This window comes from Elephas maximus, chromosome 17, assembly GCF_024166365.1.
Source record: "Elephas maximus indicus isolate mEleMax1 chromosome 17, mEleMax1 primary haplotype, whole genome shotgun sequence".
Taxonomy (NCBI): Eukaryota; Metazoa; Chordata; class Mammalia; order Proboscidea; family Elephantidae; genus Elephas; species Elephas maximus.
This window is the reverse complement of record NC_064835.1, coordinates 70,941,962-70,962,025: the sequence shown is the minus strand read 5'-3', so window position 1 is coordinate 70,962,025 and position 20,064 is coordinate 70,941,962.

Here is a 20,064-nt window from a genome sequence, read left to right as displayed (position 1 = left end):
TTCGTAGTGGTACTGATAAGGTTCATTGAAAGAGATATTCACCTAGACCCGTTCTGGATCTTTTGAACAATCCCCTCCAAAATAATCCAAACTTGTTGCTATCAAGTTGATTCTGACTCATGGCAACCACTTGTGTTATAGAGAAGAACAACTCCATAGGGTTTTCTCAGCTGTAGTCCTTATGGAAGCAGATAGCCAGCTTTCCTTTTGTGGTGTGCCTGGTGGGCTTGAACGACCAACATTTAGGTTAGTGAATAAATACAAACCATATGTGTCACCGAGAGACCTTTTTGAACTGTGTTGTTGTTCTTGAGTGCCTTTGAGTTGATTTCTAATCATAGCGACTTCATGTGACAGAATAGAACTGCCCCGTAGGGTTTTCTAGGCTGTAATCCTCAGGAGAACTGATTGCCAGGTTTTCCCCCTGTGGAACCGCTGGGTGGGTTTGAACCACCAGAATTTAGGTAGCTGCCAAGTGCTTAACCACTTGCATCATTAAGGCTAAACAAAAGATCTTTAAGCATCCAGGTCCAAAAACAGACTATAAAGGAATCAAAATCAAGCTGGCCTCAGAGTTCCCCATACAGATCGAAATGCCATTGCCGTCTACAGAGTTTCGAAGGTTGGGGATTTGAGAATGTTGTAACCAAAGAAATGTCTTAATTTGGAAAGACAATATTAAAAATCCACAATACGCCAAGTTGTACACAACTTGAAAAAATCATTTAAAGTTTTACTCCAAGAATTGAGGGATAAAGGATTTGGGAATGAGGAAGCCATGATATAAAAATTTAAGGTATCTTCTTATTCTGTTTAGATCCTACCTTCAGGAATCTAATTGTGTATCTATTTTCAAATGGGTTTATAACCCAGGGGTGAAGCTAAGGTCTGTAATGTTTTCACTGGTTCTTGATGGTTTTTGGTATTTTTCCAGTATCAGGAAATGTGTTTCTTTATGTAATACTGTTTACCTTATGGTTCAGATGGAATCTCTTGCGTCTTAAACACAGCAAAAGCCATTACTTTTCTGATCCAAAACAATGACTGCGATATTTAAATGATAGGGACATTGGGTTTGTAGGATTACTAACCCTAGAAAGTAATTTTTTCTTCCCTCCACTAAAGCTGATTATTATTCAGCAATATAGCAGCCTTGCATTGACAAGGAACTTGAGTAATAATTTTCTTTTTCTTAGAACTCATTTTGAATGACCTGAGTGTATAGGTTTTTTTTTTTTTTAATTATGAAAAATGAATCAACTACCAGTGGCAGATCTAATCTATGATTAAGACCCTCTTTACAACATCTTTCCAGCAGGACTGGTGAATGACTCTTCGGTTAATTGTACTTAAAATCAGAATATGTAATATAATCTTCACTGCCTTAAACTATGCATAAAAGAGAACATTAAAGAAATAAAACAGTAAATGCAGAAATAAAACAGTAAATGGTGAGATTTGGGATGATTTTAATTTTCTTTATGTATTTGTATATTTAAATAATTTTGTACAATAATTATTATTTTAATTGTCAGAAAAATTAATGCTATTATGAAAATCCCCCCACACATCTGTCAGTTTGTCGTACTGTGGGAGCTTGCGTGTTGCTGTGATGCTGGACACTATGCCACCAGTATTTAAACACCTGCAGGGTCACACATGGCGGACAGATTTCAGCTGAGCTTCCAGACTAAGACAGCCTGGGAAGAAGGACCTGATGGCCTACTTCTGAAAAGCATTAGCCATTGAAAACCTTATGAATAGCAGCGGAACATTGTCTGTTATAATGCTGGACGATGAGCCCCTCAGGTTGGAAGACACTCAAAATGCGATAGTAGAAAAGCTGCCTCCTCAAAGTAGAGTCAGCCTTAATGACCTGGATGGAGTCAAGCTTTTGGGACCTTCATGTGTTGATATGGCATGACTAAAAATGAGAAGAAACAGCTGCAAACATCCATTAATAATCAGAAGCTGGGATGTACAAAGTATGAATCTAGGAAAACTGGAAATAAAAAATGAAATGGAACACATAAACATCAATATCCTAGGCATTAATGAACTGAAATGGACTGGTTTTGGTCATTTTGAATTGGACAATCATATGGTGTACTATGCCAAAAATGACAACTTAAAGAGGAATGGCATTGCATTCATCGTCAAAAAGAACATTTCAAGATCTATCCAGAAGTACAACAGTCAGTGAAAGGATAATATCCATATGCCTACTAGGAAAACCAGCTATTACGACTGTTATTCAAATTTACGCACCAACCACTAAGGCCAAAGATGAAGAAATTGAAGATTTTTTACCAACTTCTGCAGTCTGAAACTGATCGAACATGCAATCAAGATGCACAGATAATTACTGGTGATTGCATGATTTAATTTTGCAAGACCAATGAATTCTTCATTGCAAATACCTTTTTTTTTTTTTTTTTTACTGACATCAACGACAACTATACACGTGGGCCTTGCCAGATGGAACACACAGGAATCAAATTGACTACATCTGTGGGAAGAACGAGGGAATACTGCATGGTTTAAAGTTAGGAGAGGTGTGCATCAGGATTGTATCCTTTCACCACACCTATTCAATCTGTATGCTGAGCAAATAATCTGAGAAGCTGGACTATAAGAAGAACACAGCATTAGGTTTGGAGGAAAACCCATTAACAACGTGCATTATGCAGATGACACAACCTTGCTTGCTGAAAGTGAAGAGTACTTGAAGCACTCACTGATGAAGATCAAAGACCATAGCCTTCAGTATGGATTATACCTCAATATAAAGAAAACAAAAATCCTTACAACTGGACCAATAAGCAAAACCATGATGAACGGAGAAAATATTGAAGTCGTCAAGGATTTCATTTTACTTGGATCCACAATCAACAGCCATGGAAACAGCAGCCAAGAAATCAAAAGACGCATTGCATTGGGCAAATCAGCTGCAAAAGACCTCTTTAAAGTGTTGAAAAGCAAAGATGTCACTTTGAGGACCAAGGTAAGACTGACCCAAGCCAGGGTGTTTTCAATTGCCTCATATGTATGCGAAAGCTGGACAACGAATAAGGAAGATTGAAGAAGAATTGATGCCTTTGAATTGTGGTGTTGGTGAAGAATATTGAATATACCATGAGCTGCCAAAAGAATGAACAGATCTGCCATGGAAGAAGTACAACCAGAATGCTCCTTAGAAGCAAGGATGGCAAGACTGCATCTCACATAGTTTGTCCATGTTATCAGGAAGGATCAGTCACTGGAGAAGAACATCATGCTTGGCAAAGCAGAGGGTCAGCGAAAAAGAGGAAGACCCTCAACCAGATGGATCGATGCAGGGGCTGCAACAACGGGCACAAGCACAGCAACAATTGTGAGAATGGCACAGGAATGAGCAGTGTTTTGTTCTGTTGTGCATGAGGTTGCTATGAGTTGGAATCGACTCGATGGCACCTAACAATTATGAAAATCAATAGATACAATTTTTATATATTATATGATATAAATTATGTGAACATCATCTGAGTGGAAAAGATTGAGACTGATACCACCCTATTAATGAACCACAAATGACTTCCTTTTTTTCTTCAGCTTTCCTTTGTTAAAAGTTTTAAACTTCAGGATAAGTAAGTATTTCTTTCTACTAAAAAAATACTTTATTTTAAAATAAAATGATGCTAAGTTGGTGATATATAGAAAAGATATACTTTCTATTTTTAACTCTTTAAAATTAGAGTTTATTTAAACTGTATGTAGCCCTCCGCTCTTACAAATAAGTCCTTTTTAAAATTGATGGTGGGCCACACTGAAGTTCACTGCAAGACTCACTGATAAGATAGTTTTAATAAAGTAATTATTTTAAATAACTACAATGAAATTAATATTTTTATCTAAAATTATTACCATGAAACAGAAAACCTGAAATTTGGACTTGACATTTTAAACTACAGAGTTTTAAAGAAGAAAGGGCTTTTAAGTTGACTTTAAGCCAACTTTATTTGATGGATGTAGCCCTGGTGGTGCAGTGGTTAAGTGTTTGTCTGCTAACCAAAATGGCGGCAGTTCAAATCCACCAGCAGCTCTTGGAAACCCTATGGGGCAGTTCTACTCTGTCCTGTATGGTCGCTACGAGTTGGAATTGACTCGACGGCAATGGGTTTGTTTTTTATTTGATTTGATGGATGAGGAAACTGAGGCTCAGAGAGGTGAAGTGAGTAGCTCTGGGTTTCACCTGAACTTACAGTAGACCTCAGGGTTCCGGATTGTTTGCACAGTGATTTCTCTGATGACTTGTCTTTGAGAGATGATAAAGAGGAATGCGACATATTTATCTACCCATATTCTTAGATAAAATAACATAGCCTATTCTTGCTTTTACAGTTATCCATAGCCCTTTTTGAATTCCTACTTCATAGCTCAGTGACTAAAGCTGTTTGGTGACCATCTTGAAAGGAAGCACAAAATCTGAATGTTATCCTTCTTGCTTAGACTCTAGTAGTTCATTGGAAGGAAATTTATGGAGAGTTCACTGAAAACTGAATAGCTTCTAGGAGTAAACTAGCAAAATATGATTTTTCTTTAAATGCTTTTGAGATTAAAACCAGTGGAACATTTACTTCAAGAGATTTTAGTGAACCTGCTATGCTTGAAAAGAACACAAAACCCTTATCGAATAGTCCATCTCTAGATCCTAGAGTCTAGAAGACAAGAAAGGAAACAGTGACGAGGAAAGGCATTTTATAGATATGGCAGTTATGTGGAGTTGTGCTAATAATTATTTTATTGTAGTGGGCAGGCATCCAAGGGTATTCTGGGAAAGTCTTATTTTCCAAGGCATATTTTAGTCACCGTAACAAATTCTTTTGAGATATCTTTGAGATTGGACTCTGGCATTAATTTCTTCTGAATATGTGGCAGCGTAATGATGTATTATCTGGGATTTGAAGCTCTCCTTAGATGTGCAAGTGATGAAATTTACCATTTCCACTAGATGGCATTAGAAACTTCTGAAGCCATGAACTAATTACTAGTCACCTTTGTTAGGCTGTGAATTACACCTGCACGTTTTAAGAGGTAATTGGCAATCGACTATCTGGTACCTTTTAACTGATGCCAGGTATATGTTTCAGACATTGCTATCAGACCTCTCCCTCGACATAAATAGCTACTGGGGTTATCAGAATGATAGTTCACATCTCATATTCCCAGCAAGAATTCTGAAAGCAACGTATACCCTCACCCCACCATCAATCAAAACCAAGTAATGCGGGCTTCTTTCATTCTAGCTCGGCCATCGGTTTAGGGAAAACGTAAGGTGAAAAGGGTCAACCAAAACTTTTATTCCCAGCATGTAGAGGCTTGGTTGTTTGTTTCTTTTGAATGCGATGCTGTGTTTCAAACATGAAGGAGCAAAACAACAACAACAACAACAAAAAACAACCTGATTTATCAATTTCTTCTAGTTGTTACTGTTATAGGGAAACTATATAGGTTTTTAAATCACAAATGAAAATTTACAGTGTCTAGAATGGATCCACGTCCCAGTGTTTCTGGAAGAGTCTTTGCTTCTTTACTGTCTAGTGAAACTGAAAGTAGTAGGCTTGGTGTGTGTGAGTGTGCGTTTGCCTGTACGCGTGTGGTGTGTGTGTGTGTGCATGTGTGCGGTGCATGTGTGCGGTGCATGTGTCTTGTCCTTTTCTCCCAGTGGTGTGCCTCTGTGGCTGCCACGGCTGCAGCCTGCTTCTTAGCCCGGCTTTCATCATTTCTTCCTGTTGATTGGTGTCACCTCGCGTGGTTAGAATGTCTGCCTGTCTCTTCGGAGTGTGAACACATTCCTTAGAATGCTGATCTGCTCATTTCACACCAGTGTCAGAATGACTTATTAAATTCGGCACCCCCTGATACTCGGTGGCTGATGTGTTGCTGTCCAAACAGTAAATGACAATAAGCATATGCAGCTGGTGGGCCTAGCAAACTCATTTAGTTTGATAAAAATGTCACTGCAACATGCTTTACGTCGCTGTCCTTTTCATCATTGCTAATTGTGAGCTATAGACCTTTATCCTATGCTTAATACAAGTGTTAGATTACGGCTCCTTCCAGCCTGATTAAGAATTAAAAAAAAAAAAAAAAAAGAGTTCCTTTTCAGTTGCAGCATTATTTCATCAAGAGATGGATTTTGCTCTTAATTAGCCAACATACCACTAGGGAAGCTTCAGAGTCATGGGTGTGAAACAGCCTCGAGCAGGAGCTCAATCTCAAGGAAAAAAATGGGAACTGGGGAATAACTGGCAGCTGCGGTGAACGTGGGCTGGTTATAACAGTGACAATATGTTCCAGTGGAGTGTCACAAACCTCTCTCTCCTGTTTCCAACTTGGCACATTTCAAGCTCAACAAAAGCTGAACAATACGTCCCATGGTTATTTGTCTATTGTCTCGTCTTTTTTTCTCGTTGCTTCATTGAGGTTTTCTGGTGTGTCGGGCTGACAATCTGGACATTTCCCCTGAAATGGATCAGGGGATTAAGAAGGAATATAAATTCTAAAAATAATAATCCTTCGGTAACTTGGTGCTTAAAAGCAAATCTTGAACTGATCCATACACGAGAAGCAGGCAAAACTGCATTAATTTGCTAAAACCCGAATGTAGATTTAAAACACATACACGCATGTACAAATACGCTCGCGTGCACATTCATAAATGGAGCTCAAACTCTTTTTGAAGGATGCTTACTGAGTTAGATTGAATAGGAGCTGACTCTATTTATCTGGTTACACAGGTAAAGTGGAAAGAAAAATAATTCCAACCTAATATTTTTTCCCAGGTGAATTGCTATTTAATTCAATTCAAATTCCTGCTTAAAAAAAAAAAAATTAAGAGAATATGGAGTCTGACTCCTCAAATGAGTGAGGGATAGCCATCAAGGTGACCAGCCCCTCTGCTCATCCATTTGCACCTCCTCCCAGCAGGGGGCTTTATCTGGGACTTGGTTTGTGTAAACTGGGTGAACAAAGGAGGGGAATCCACCCCTCCTCCTGATAGCCTTCCACTTTAAAGCCAGTTAGCCCTTCTCCATTCCCTTGCTAAACGTGGAGCATTGATCCTGGATTATTTTCTTCTTCGACTGCTGGATTATTTTCTATTTTATTTAAGCAGTTGAATATATTTTTTCTTCAACTGGCTGTGGAAGAAAACAACAATATTTTTTGTGAAAATTCTGAGTGATCTCCTCAGATATCTCCCTACAGTTTTCCTGCTTTGATAGTGAATTGGCCAAACTAGATTTAAAAACAAAAACCAGTTGAAGACATGGGTAACTTATGTTTAAATCAAAGTTTGCATTGACTCCAACACTACACCTAAAGTTAAGTACATTTTAGTCACCAGGCAACCTCAGATTGTTTCATTTTCTCTTCTCTTCGTAGTGTGTGCTGGTGACACCTTTACTCTTGTGCGTAGAAGAAAGAAAATATCTTTGTGGTATTGCCAGGAAGACCCATGGAAGCTCTTTATGCTTAAATCAAGCAATTCTGAAGAGCAGTCAACTGAATGAGTATAGTGGGTTGTTCATGTTGTGACTCGGAATTCTCCCAGGTCTATGTGGACAGTTCCAACTGAGGAGAACCAAAAGCTCTGTATCTGACCGATATAAGGAGACATCGTTCACTGTAGCAGAGTCCTGGACAACAGGTTTTGAACGCTGCTGTGGGTGCATGTTCTATACCTGGTGGGTGCGTGGTAGATGGCAAGGCCAGGTGCTCCTCTGGTTGACATGCTAGGGTAAAAAAAAAAATAGAGGGTCATAATTCTCTGGCTGTCCAGGTTTTTGACTTACCACAGGAGTTCCCCAGTCTTGGCTGCAAGTCCACTTTACATATCAGTGCCTTGCAGGGTCCATTTTCAGATAGGCTGTGAGCCAGTTTTTGAAATTTCCAACTCATTAAAGGAACTCATACTTCAAACATCCCAAATGGGAACGCTGGTTTCTCCAAGTTTTGGTCTCAACATAATATCAGCTTTCAGTTATTGACTGACAGGGAGTCGTCTGGAATTGATTCCTTGACACAAGCTAGAAGGTAGTTTTTATTGAACACATAAAATAGATGTTTTCTTTTCTCATGCCTTCGTAATATACGAATACATTCTATTTCTGAAATGTTAAAATAATAATGTCTCCATTCACACGCCCTGCCCCAAGCAAGGCCTCCTCCCAGAGGAGACCCCCTTCATGCCTTTGTGGGCATGCATCAATTTAGACTTTTCTGTGCTCTTGTACACATGTCCATGTGCTCGTAGAAATCACCCAATGTTGTTTTGGCGGGGTGGTGCAAAAGGTTAATGCACTTGGCCGCTAACCAAAAGGTTGGAGGTTTGAGCCCACCCAGAAGTACCTTGGAAGAAAGGCCTGGCAGCCTACTTTCAAGAAACCAGCCAATGAAAACCCTGTGGAGCATATTCTGGTCTGACACTCACGGAGTCACCAAGAATTGAAATTGACTTGACAGCAACTGTTTTTTCACCCATGAATGGTATCACATTGTGCATATAATTCCACAGCTTGCTCTTTTAACAGAATAATACATCTCAGGGCAATCTATTTTGTCCTAGATAGACCTGGGTCACTCCTTTGAAGAACTGCGTGGACTTCCACAAAATAATAAGCACAGTGTCTCTTCATTTTATAGATGAGAAAATGGAGCCCGAGGAAGGTGAAGTGACTTATCGAAGGCCACCCAGCTACTAAGGGATAGAACATAGGTGAGAACCCAGGCTGTGCTGATTCTCCAATACCTATTTGACCTGACTTTTCATCTTTAGCTTCCTTTTGGAATATCAGTTACCAACAAGTCAATTCCAACCCATGGTGACCCCATGTGTTTCAGGGGGAATTGTTCTCCATAGGGTTTCAAATGGCTGATTTTTTTGTAAGTAGATTGCGAAGTCATTCCTCTGAAGGGTCTCTGGGTGGACTCAACCTCCAAACTTCTGGTTAGCAGTAAGCTTGCTAGCCAATTGCACCACTCAGGGATTCCCCTGTTTGCATTCCCACCTTCTTTCTCCTCTCTCTGACTACTCTCTCACCTGCTTCATTCTTGAAATTATCTTAGACCTGTTATGGATTCAGTTGTGTCTCCCTAAAGATTTGTTGATGCTCTAACCCTTGTACCTGTGAATCAGACTCTCTTTGGAAATAGGATCTTTCCTTTATTATGTTAAAGAGGTCATAATGGAGTAGGGTGCGTCCTAAACCTAATCCCTTCTGAGTGATGTCTTATAAAAAGGGAAAATAAACACAGAGAGACACATATGCAGGTGAAGACATCATGTGAAAATGGAGGCAGAGGTATCTACAAGCTCCGGAACACCAAGGATTGCCAGCAGCTACTAGAAGATGAAAGAGACAAAGAAGGACTTTCCCTTAGAGCCAGTGCCATGAATTTGGACTTCTAGACTCCAGAACTGTGGGAAAATAAGTTTCTGTCCTTTAAAGCCACCCACTTGTGGTATTTTGTTACTGCATCACTGGGTAACTAAGACAAGGCCCTAGGTCCAGGTTTTTAACATGAGTGTCCTAATTCCTGGAGCCAGATCTGTGCTGAGCTAGAAAGAACTCCAGGATGAACAAATATTTTGAAACACACTTTATACAGGCACAGGGTGACTTCCAGCATTTTAGTATTTGATTTTATTTTGCCAACCAAATAGTTGTATAAATCCTTAGGTTGTCCTAACTGCATACATTTCTCAAAGAATTTTTTTCCCAGCAGGTTCTGCTTTCCATATTAAATAGGAAAGCTGGTAGGAAGGACGTGGGAAGTAATTACTTGGGGGGAATATTGCCCTCACAAACATGAATATGGCCATCACGGTGGTCCCTAAACAAATGTTTATGGCGGTACTATGGGTCAACAGGAGTGGCCGTTCTTGAAATGTCTGCAACATCAGAATGGGAGGATAGGCTCAATAACTCAGATGCTTTATAAATAAAAGTTTTTTTTCCTCCCCCAAATCTTTCATAGGATTTGGGACTCAGTGGCTAATTTTAAAGAGGATCTGCTCTTGACAACAGTCCATTTAATTCAGCAGCGTAAGAAGCCGTCAGTGAGTAATAGTGGATGAAGTATTTCAGGGAAAATATTGCTGCCAAAAAGAAAGCCCTGTTTATTCCGCTTACCCATGGAATAAACTAATTTTTGCATCTCAGTACCAAGACTTGGAACTTCACATAAATGTATTTGAACATAAAATTTTAAAGCCACTGTTGCCCCGACTACGTGCTACAGACCCCCCCGAGCCCCCCACCGACCACCTGGTTAGTTTCTGAGAGTTTCTGCGGGAAAGGTTTACAATGGCTGGTTCCTGGTTTGATGTCATATCGATAAATTACGGTGCCTTAAACAGATGTGATCTCACAGTATGGAACCCTTCAGGGTAAAGCTTGTGAAAAGGTTTTTTCCCCCCTTGGCTTCATTGTAGTTTTGTTGTTTGGAGGTTTTATGTTGTTCATTTAGTTTCCTGGCTATTGGGGTTTTATAGTCATATTTCCTTTGTTTAATATAATTTCCTTTTTTCTTTTAGCTATTTTTGTTAGGGTACCCAGAGGCTTCAGTTATGAGTGGCTGTAAAGTAAAATATATTATGATTATTACAATGATAAAGTATAAGCTTTTAAGAGTCTGTTTATATTGACCCATATATTTTCTTTCTCCCTTTCTCCAAGATACACACAGAGGCACACTGAAAACAAAATAGAAAACGACTGCCAATTTAAAACCAGAGTTAAGAAGAGCCCAGCTGAACATACAGCAAGAGAGCTTCAGGGTGGACTGGCTCCCGCCTGGGCTGGGAACCAGGATCTCAGACCTGGCTAGCTCCTCTTTTTTCTGTGACATGGCGGATCTTAGCACTTAGACTTGCGCTTGGGCATTAGAGGTTATTTGCCAACCTTTTCCAAGCCACTGAACTACCTGGAGCCTTAGATTCCTCATCTGTGAATTGGGAGAAGATGAATTCTACCTCATGAGGTGGTTGTGAGGACTGAATGAGATGATATATGTGGACATGCTAGGCCTGGTCTCTGGCATATAGTAGGTGCTTAATAAATGTGAACTGGAGTGAATATGAACTGCATTCTCTAGCCCCTCCTGGTACATGGTCTCTGGTGCTCTAGGCTTCCTGAGAGATGCAGGTTTCCCTAAGTGATGTCTATTCTTGGTGCCTTGTCACCTAAGTTTCCTGTGCCACCTGCTCCCTTCTAGTCATTGATCCTTGGTCCCACTCTGATAGGATCTCATTCTTGCTTGCTGTCATGTTTAAGAAGGGGCTGATTAACTAGTGACCACTCAAGTGGGAGATGGGAGTGATTTATGAATTTCATTCCTTCAGACAGTGTTTGGGATATTACAGGTTTTGATTTCATTTTATTTAGCACTAAAAAGGCATTAAGAGCCAAAGAAAAGACTCTCTAATGGTGGAAATTCAGCACTGTAAATTTTTTTTTTTTTTTTAATGATGGGGAAGCCCTGCAAGTCACACCTCACGTAGGCACTGCCTCTCTCTACTCATGCTTACCTCTTCTTAAGCAGGATGTTCACTGGGTGTTCAGGATTAGCCTAGTGGACCCAGCAATAGGGAAAGATGAGGGGAAATTTGGTGACAGGCCAGTGATGTTGGTTAGAACAGTGTGTGGAGTGTTGAGCATGAAACGTGTGCTCTTTAGCTGGAGGGAGGGCTTGGGTAGGCTGTACAGAAAGACATTACTACAGGTGTTTCTGAGCAAATAAAAAAGTGCTGACTGACTACTTGCATTCAATGAGAGTATGCCTCACTTTACAGAAAGAATGCACCCTTGAAGGAGCCACATCAGCTAACTTTTTCAAAACGATTCACCCTCAAATGTCTCTAGGAAAAAGTGAAGTTTGAAAGGAACATTGACATTACAAGAAAGACAAAACTTTTTATAGAGTGAAAAACTAAGCCACTCCCAACCTGGTTGTTTCTCACTTTGTAATTTTCCATCCCCATATACCAGACTAGTGAAGTGAAGCCTTCCTGAACTGTGATTGAGAGGCCAAGACGGCTTGGAAGAGGAAGGGGAGCTGGCTCTCACTATCACTCATTTTCTAGAGGGAAGAGACAGAATCATACAATTCTTCTAATTTAAGAATCTGAGAATGATCTCTTTAAACGCATGATAATTTACTTCCAAACGTTAAGGAATAGAATTTAGCAAGAAGAGGCTATTGTGTGTCAAAATCGGGGCTTCGAGCCATTTCCAAATGCTTCAGTAATAGCCAAGGAAGAGAAACTGGAAGAAATCCGAATTTTCAAAAATTTGGGTGATTTGGCACCATAACTGGAATGGGAAAAATGACAGGTCAAAGCCCTGGAATGAGAGATTGATGCGTGGTGAAACCCATGTGAAATTGTGCACTACAGATTAACAAGTAAACACAATTAAGCCCCTATGTACCTTGCTTACTGTAAGCCTGTGCATATCTTGCTTACTGGTTAATCCACTCTGATGTCAATGTATTCCACCATAGTATTGAAGTACAAGTGGCAATCTATGGGGTGTGAATAGAGGTGTGCTGGAAATGTCCCCCTAGGCAAAACTACCTCTAGTTCTAGAAGGCTAAGGAATTAAGGGCTTTTTAAAGACTAAGTATTATTTGGGAGTGATAGAACAGCCAGTCGGGAGCACTTTACCTCAAATCATTTGCACACAAGTGCACTATCATAAAGATAGGCTCTGAGAAAACGGCAGGTAAATTTACAGGACAGGTAAATTTATTCTATTAAAAAAAAAATTTCCTTACATTTTCAGTGTCCTCATTAACTGTAGTTCATTCCACGGCCTACCTTCATTTGCCTCTAGGTGTAGCGTTAAAATCAAGGCTTTGAACCAGTTCATTCGGGTTTCGACTCTGCTGAGAATTTGCATTTCTAACAAGTTGCTAGGAAGTTACAGGTAAGAATCACCTAAAGATCTTGTTAAAATGTAGAATCTGATTCAGTACGTCTGGGGTGAAAATACAAATTCTCCACTTGGAACTTGTTAGACATGCAAATTCTCAGCAGGGGTGTGAACAAAAATGAACTGGTTTGAAGCCCTGGTTAAAATCTAGCTTCTTTGCAAAGATAAGAAATGACATAGCTGATAAAAGATGCCGTTTTATATACAGGCTCATATTCATCTCATTTGTTTTCTTTTATAATAGCAGGTGTTCTATAGTCAACAAATGTTTGTAGTAGTTTATTGAATAATTCTGAAGAAGACTCCTTCATATTGTTTACGTTTAAAGACTGACTAAATGACTCAATATTAAAAGGGAAAAGTAAGTAATCAATTGTCATTTAAATGCCACCCTTCCCCACAGTATGGTACTACCAAGTTGTCTTAACCATTGCACCCTGGTCACTTCTAATATTCATCAAATTTTTATTGACCTATTTCTATGTGCCTAGCACCTTGTTAGGTTCTGTAGGTACAATAGATTTATACAACATGGAGGACAGGAAAATTTCTACGAGGACTGGGAACAGTCTAAAGGTGCCTGGCACTGGTGGCATTTTGAAGCGCAGAACCTGGAACTTGAAGCCAGTGCTTGGCTAACTCCTATGTAACTTTCAAAATTTGCCACAATCATCACTTCCTCTGGGAAGCCCTCTCTAATCCTTCCAGATCTTTGCTCTCCTAGCACGTTCTGAATACCTGTTATTGTAGTATTCACTGCTCTTTGTTGGAGTGATTGTTTTAGGAGTTTGTTCCCCTTACTCCTACCCTCATTGTATTTCTAGCACCATGGACCCACCACACAGTAGATATCCAAGTTATAGTTGAATTGAACTTGGCATTATTAGATTAGCAAGAAGAAGGGGGAATGGGTACAGAAAGGGAGGACTCAAAGACTGTTGATAACTGTAGTTTCTTATTTCATAATCTTGTATCAAACAGGGCTAGACTGTACATATTTGAATTTGAATCCAATGTATTGTCAATCTGGGCCCTTTTATAACATTAATTCTACCTAGAATAATTATTTTTCCCCACCCACACCTGGAAAAACCACAAACCTTAGGCAGTTTACTTTGTTTTCTTGGAAGAAAAGCAAACATAGCTGGCCTGTGTTTAGGAGGGAGAAGGAAAATTGGTCCGTCTCTCCTACCCTTTGTGAAAAGAAAGGGAGACCAGTTAATCTTAGGCAAAACCCACCATAAGGTAGAAAGTGATACCATAGGGAGTAGTTCTATTTTGTCAAGGCCAAGAGCACCCCCCACTGTCTCCTTCTTCAACAACATGCTTCACCAATATGGCAGGCTGATGGCTGAATTTTATCCAAACACTCTGGGTCAGCTGTATCTTATGGGAATAGCTCTACCATCTGTGCCTGAGATGTTCAACGTGATTCTTCTAAATATCTTCTCAGGCACCTTTGGGATGAATTTAAAATAGAGAAAAGAAGTTTAGGGCAGAAAATTACTTTCTTCTTAAAAAAAAAAAAAAAAGCTTTTTAAAGACATTACCATTCTATATCAGAGTAGACAGGTAGTAATGTTCCAGATTTTGTTTGAAATTTCCCTTCAACAGAGAATAGCATCCTTGCTCTGAATTGGCAAGAGGAGCCCTTTCCTTAATATAAACCAAGACTTGGCCATAAACCAGGCCGACAGGTATAATGTGTTTAGAGTATATTTTTATTTGTTGCTGGGAGGGTTTATATCACACAACTCACCCTAAACGGATGAGCTCTAAATGCTTGGATTACAAAGGGCTGTAAATTTAAATTTACCCAACTTGTCTTTGTTGGAACTACCTCTCCTTGTAGATGGCTTCCCACTCTGATCCATTACTGCTGCCTGATTCTTTGGTGGAGATTACAAAGCAAAACAACAAACCTGAATTAATTGGTACCTTGGAACCCCCAGCTTTGGGACCACTCTTGGGCAACCAGAAAGTGAGAGGGGGGCCCTATTGTCCAGGTCTGTTCTGCAGGTTGGCTGGTAGCAGGAGAGTCATTTCCTTGAGTTTAGGGAGAGGTAGAACATTGCGATGTGAACAATATGGACTTGGGAGCAGACAGCTTGAGTTCAAAGCTATCTATGAGTAGGAAGCTCTACTGCTTACTAGTTGTGGGACTAGTAAGTGGTAGACCTCACATGGTTCTCTTTTTCATTATTTATTTTCTCTTATTGAATGGGTAATGCTTTTACACAGTTGAAATTTTTTAAATATAAAATTATATGTGCTTAGAAGTCTTGTTCTCTTCTCTGCTCACATCTATTTTGCTCTCTTTCTTCTTGATTCCTCTAGGCAAGCATTTTTATTAGTTTCTTATAGGTCTTGCTTTTTTTTTTTAAACACGAATATAAGCAAATGTGAGTATATATTGTTATTTCCTGAACGAACAAAATCGTCTTGGAAGAAGTACAGCCAGAATGCTCCTTAGAAGCAAGGACGGCGGGACTTCGTCTCATATACTTTGGACATGTTATCAAGAGGACCAGTCCCTGGAGAAAGACATCATGCTTGGTAAAGCAGAGGGTCAGTGAAAAAGAGGATGCCCCTTAATGAGATGGATTGACACAGTGGCTGCAACAATGGGCTCAAGCATAACAACAATTGTGAGGATGGCGCAGGACTGGGCGTGTTTCATTCTATTGTACATAGGGTTGCTATGAGCTGGAGCCCATTCGACGGCACCCAGCAATAACAACAATTTGCCCAAAAGGCATCATACTATATACATTGTTCTGATCTTCATTTTTTTCATTCACAATATCAGAATATAGAGATCTTCCTCATTTTTTACAGTTGCATAGTATTCCATTGTGAGGATGTACCACAGTTTACTCAACCAGTATCCAATTGCATTGTTTCTGGCCTTTTGCTATTAGAAATGATGCCGAAGTGAGTAATCTGGTAAATATGTCCTATATGTGCTGGTACGCCTGTAGGAATAGCTTTGCTGAGGCAAAGGATAAATACCTTTTGCCATCGAGTCGATTCTGACTCATAGTGACCATATAGGACAGAGTAAACCTGCCCCATAGGGTTTCCAAGGCTGTAACCTTTATGAAAGCAGATTTCCACATCTTTCTTCTTTGGAGTGGCTGGTGGATTTGAACTGCCAATCTTTTGGTTAGCAGCCAAGTGCTTAGCCACCAGGGCTCCTTCAAAGGATAAATACATCTGTAATTATAGTAGATACTGCCAGTTCCTTACCAAAGAGGCCATACCATTTTGCTTTTCCTTAAGCAACACGTATATTCCCCGCCCCCCCCAACAGAATGTATTGTAAAACTTTGGGATGTTTGCCAATCTGATCAGTGAGAACGGATACCTCAGTATAATTGACATTTGCGTTTATCTTACTATGAGTGAACTTGAACATTTTTTTTTATATGTTTAAGGTTCTTTGAATTTCTTTTAGTCCAAATGCTTTGTTCATGAGCTCTGCCCATTTTTCTTCATATTATTTCCCAACAATGGGATTTCCTTTGCCTGCCTCTATGTGGAGGTTAGATAACCTCCCAGCCCAGCCTGTGCCCTTGCTGAGTCCCCAGCATACAAAAGATGCCGACCTTACTCCAGCTTGGCTGATGAATAAAGAATATGTCACTCCCCTTATCATCAATATAGGCCATTTTCTCAATAGAGTCTTATCAGGGATTATAACTTCAAACTGTGCTCTGATACTTGTAAAAAACTAATCTATGAGAAGTAATACTCATGGAGGGTTTCCTGAATGGTTTGCAGTCTATCTGGCCCTCTCGTTGAGGTCTAGAACCCATGTTTAAAACCATAGCTTAAACCAGAGCACCTGAGAACTGTGTGGCTCTGACTTCTTAAAGAATATTCTTTAACAGAATGGTGGTTGGAATAACTCTGTCATCTCACATTGTTGTTGTTCCGTGCTGCCGCGTTGGTTCTGACTCACAGTGATCCTATGTACAAAAGAATGAAACACTGCCCAGTCCCACGCCATCCTCACAATCGTTCCTATGTACCAGCCTATCGTTGCAGCCACTGTGTCAGTCCATCGCGTTGAGAATCTTACTCTTTTTCACTGACCCCCCTGCTTGATGTCCTTCTCCAAGGACTGATCCCTCCTGATAACATGACCAAAGTACGTGAGAGAAAGTCTTGCTATTTCACATTAAAGCATATTTTAAGAAAGAATCGTGTGGAACCTCTTGTATTTACCTGCAGGTAGCACAATACAGTGGCTGAGAACATAGCATGGACTCTGGAGTCAGACGATCCTGTGTTTGAATCTTAGCTCTGCCACTTATTGACGTGTTATGTTAGGCCAGTTGGCTCCCCTCTTGGAGCCTCAGTTTCCGCAAGTGTAGAAAGCCCTACTCCTTGGGCGAATGAGCGAATTAAATGAGTCATTGGATGTAAAGTGCTCAGCACGAAACAGACAATAATGATAACTGTTAATTGCCATTAAACAGGAAGTTTCAAGTCAATTTCTTAGTCGTTATGTCTCTAGGGCCTGGAACAGTATCGGTCTCATAATAGACGCTCAATAAATATTTGCTGATTGAATACTGTGGGGATACTGTTGAGGATGTTTTTTTGCTTGCTTCACTTCATGTCTTCTTCATGAGGATTTCCGGGTAATTTTTCTTCTGGTCTGTCTCAGGATTGACTGTACTTCTAAGCAAGGGGTTTGATTTATTTCTTATGGACACTAGATTGGGCTATGGCTTGTGTTTCCCTCTTTCCACTGTGGCTACTAGGAAGCTCAAAATAGCCAACTTTGCTACTCTCCTCTAGCCAATATCCAGAACTATTATTGCTGACATTTTGTAAACCAGTGTCCCTCAAAGTCGGCTGCACATTAGGGGGTGCTTTAAAAATTCTGATACTCAGGCCACATCCCACATCAATTAAATCAGAATTTCTGGGGTGGTATTTAGACATCAGTACTTTTTTAAACTCCTCAGGGATCTTCAATGTACAGACAAGGTTGAGAACAGGTATTCTAAACCAGCATTGTTATTGTTAATGGCTGTTGAGTTGGCCTCCCACTCGTAGTGACCCCATGTGCAATGAGGTCGAGCTGTTGTGATCCATAGGGTTTCCATAGGCTGTTTTTTAGGCGCAGGTTGCCAGGCCTTTCTTCCTAGCCCATCTTGGTCAGTAAGTTCTGCTGAATTCTGTTCAGCATCAGAGCAATAGACAAGCCTCCATTGATACAGGGGTGGTGGCTGTGCATGATGGGCACTGGCCAAGAATTGAACCCAGGTCTCTCGCAGGTCTCAGAAAAAACTAACATTACTTCAGCTTTATCTAATTTTCTCTATCCTTATTTTTCTTTCATGGTAATAAATATTCATTCTGTCATCTCCTCCATTTCTCCTTTTACCTTCCACGTGGAAAATAAACCATGACCGCTTATGAGTCACCAAAAACAGGATGAGTGGGAATAAGGAGGGCGAGGGAACAGAGAAAGAAATCAGATCTCTGGAGAGAAGCCATTCATTCACTTATGCATACATCATTCATTGTATTCAACAAATATTTATGAAGTGCTCTGGGCTCAGCTCCATGTTTTGGGGATGGGAATTACCCCATGCTTGGTGAAAATGCTAAGCAGGATTTTTCCTAGTGAGTATGGTTTTTAGGTGTGTCATCTCAGGTTGTCTCAGCGGAGCTGTGCTTCTAACATTTCTTTTACCATTGAGGGAGGATCTGGGCTTCTACCCTGAGAAACATCCTGACAAGAACCACAGCAGGGCGTGGTCAAGAACCCAGAAGCTGTCAATCACTAGGAGGCGTCCGGGCCCCCAGGAAAAGGCAAGTATTTGTATGAGGCATAGAGTGGATTTTGGCTTCTGTCTTTCATCACTTGGCCAATTCCTTTGTCGGATAACGAGGTAGCAGCTGAGAGCATTAGCGGAAACAACCCTCAGGCTAAGCTCCCTGGGACAGCAGCAGACTCAGGTGGAGGGCTGGGAGTCTGGATGTGGGCAGCTCTGAGAAGTAGAGGCGGTCTTCCTCAACATAGATCCACCATGCTCAGAGGCCCATTTTCCCTCTGGCACTGGCCAAGACACTTCCTTGCTGGGTGTAGACCCCGCCAAAGATCATCCAGCCTCTAGGAAGATCACAGTGGCAGTGCTGCCAAGCCAGGGAGAGTCAAGCAAAGCAGAGACATCTGCAGGCAGCTGGCGACACAGTTGTTTTAAGATTCACTGACACACACCTCTAGGCTGAGAAGAGCTCTTTATAGAACAAAGACCAGTGAGGAGGAAGATGCCATACCTGAAAGGTATTCAGAGACACTCCTCATGGCAAAGGCCAGCTTCCTGGCATTACTACATTGTGGAGAGTGTATAGATTCCAGGCTGGCGGGCTGCCTCTGTTCAATAGGTGAAAACAAAGATTCCTTCAGCATCTTGAAATTGTTGCTAAATTCAGGACTGAGGACAATTTGAATTTCTTATCAGGGGACAAGGTCCTTGGGTGGCACAAAGGTGGTGGCACAGTGGATTAAGTGCTGGGCTGCTAACTGAAAGGTCCGGGTTCCAACCTACCAGCCACTCTGTGGGAGAAAGACCTGGCTATCTATGTGTTCTGCAAACATGACAAAACCCACAGCCTTGGAATCGATTCAGACTCCTGGCCACCCTGTAGGATAGAGTAAAACCATCTCATAGGGTTTCCAAGGGTGTAATCTTTATGGAAGCACACTGCCACATCTTTCTTCCATGGAGGGCAGTGGTGTCTTAGTAGGTGAGCCCTTTAGCCACGGCACCACCTGAGCTCCTCCGTAAACATTACAGCCTAGAAAATCCTATGGAGCGGCTCCGCTCTGTCACCTGCAATGCTAGGAGCTGGAAATCAACTCAAGACACCTAACAACAACATTACATATTCACCAAGAAAACAAATGGCAATAAAAATTCTCTCTATATTTTTTTTTTTAAAGAAAATCCTGTAGAGCATTTCTACTCTAACACACTGGACCACCTTGAATCGGAATCGACTCCACGGCAACGGGTTTATTGGAGGCGGAAACCTTTGATTTTGCGTCTTGGCTGTCTCAGGG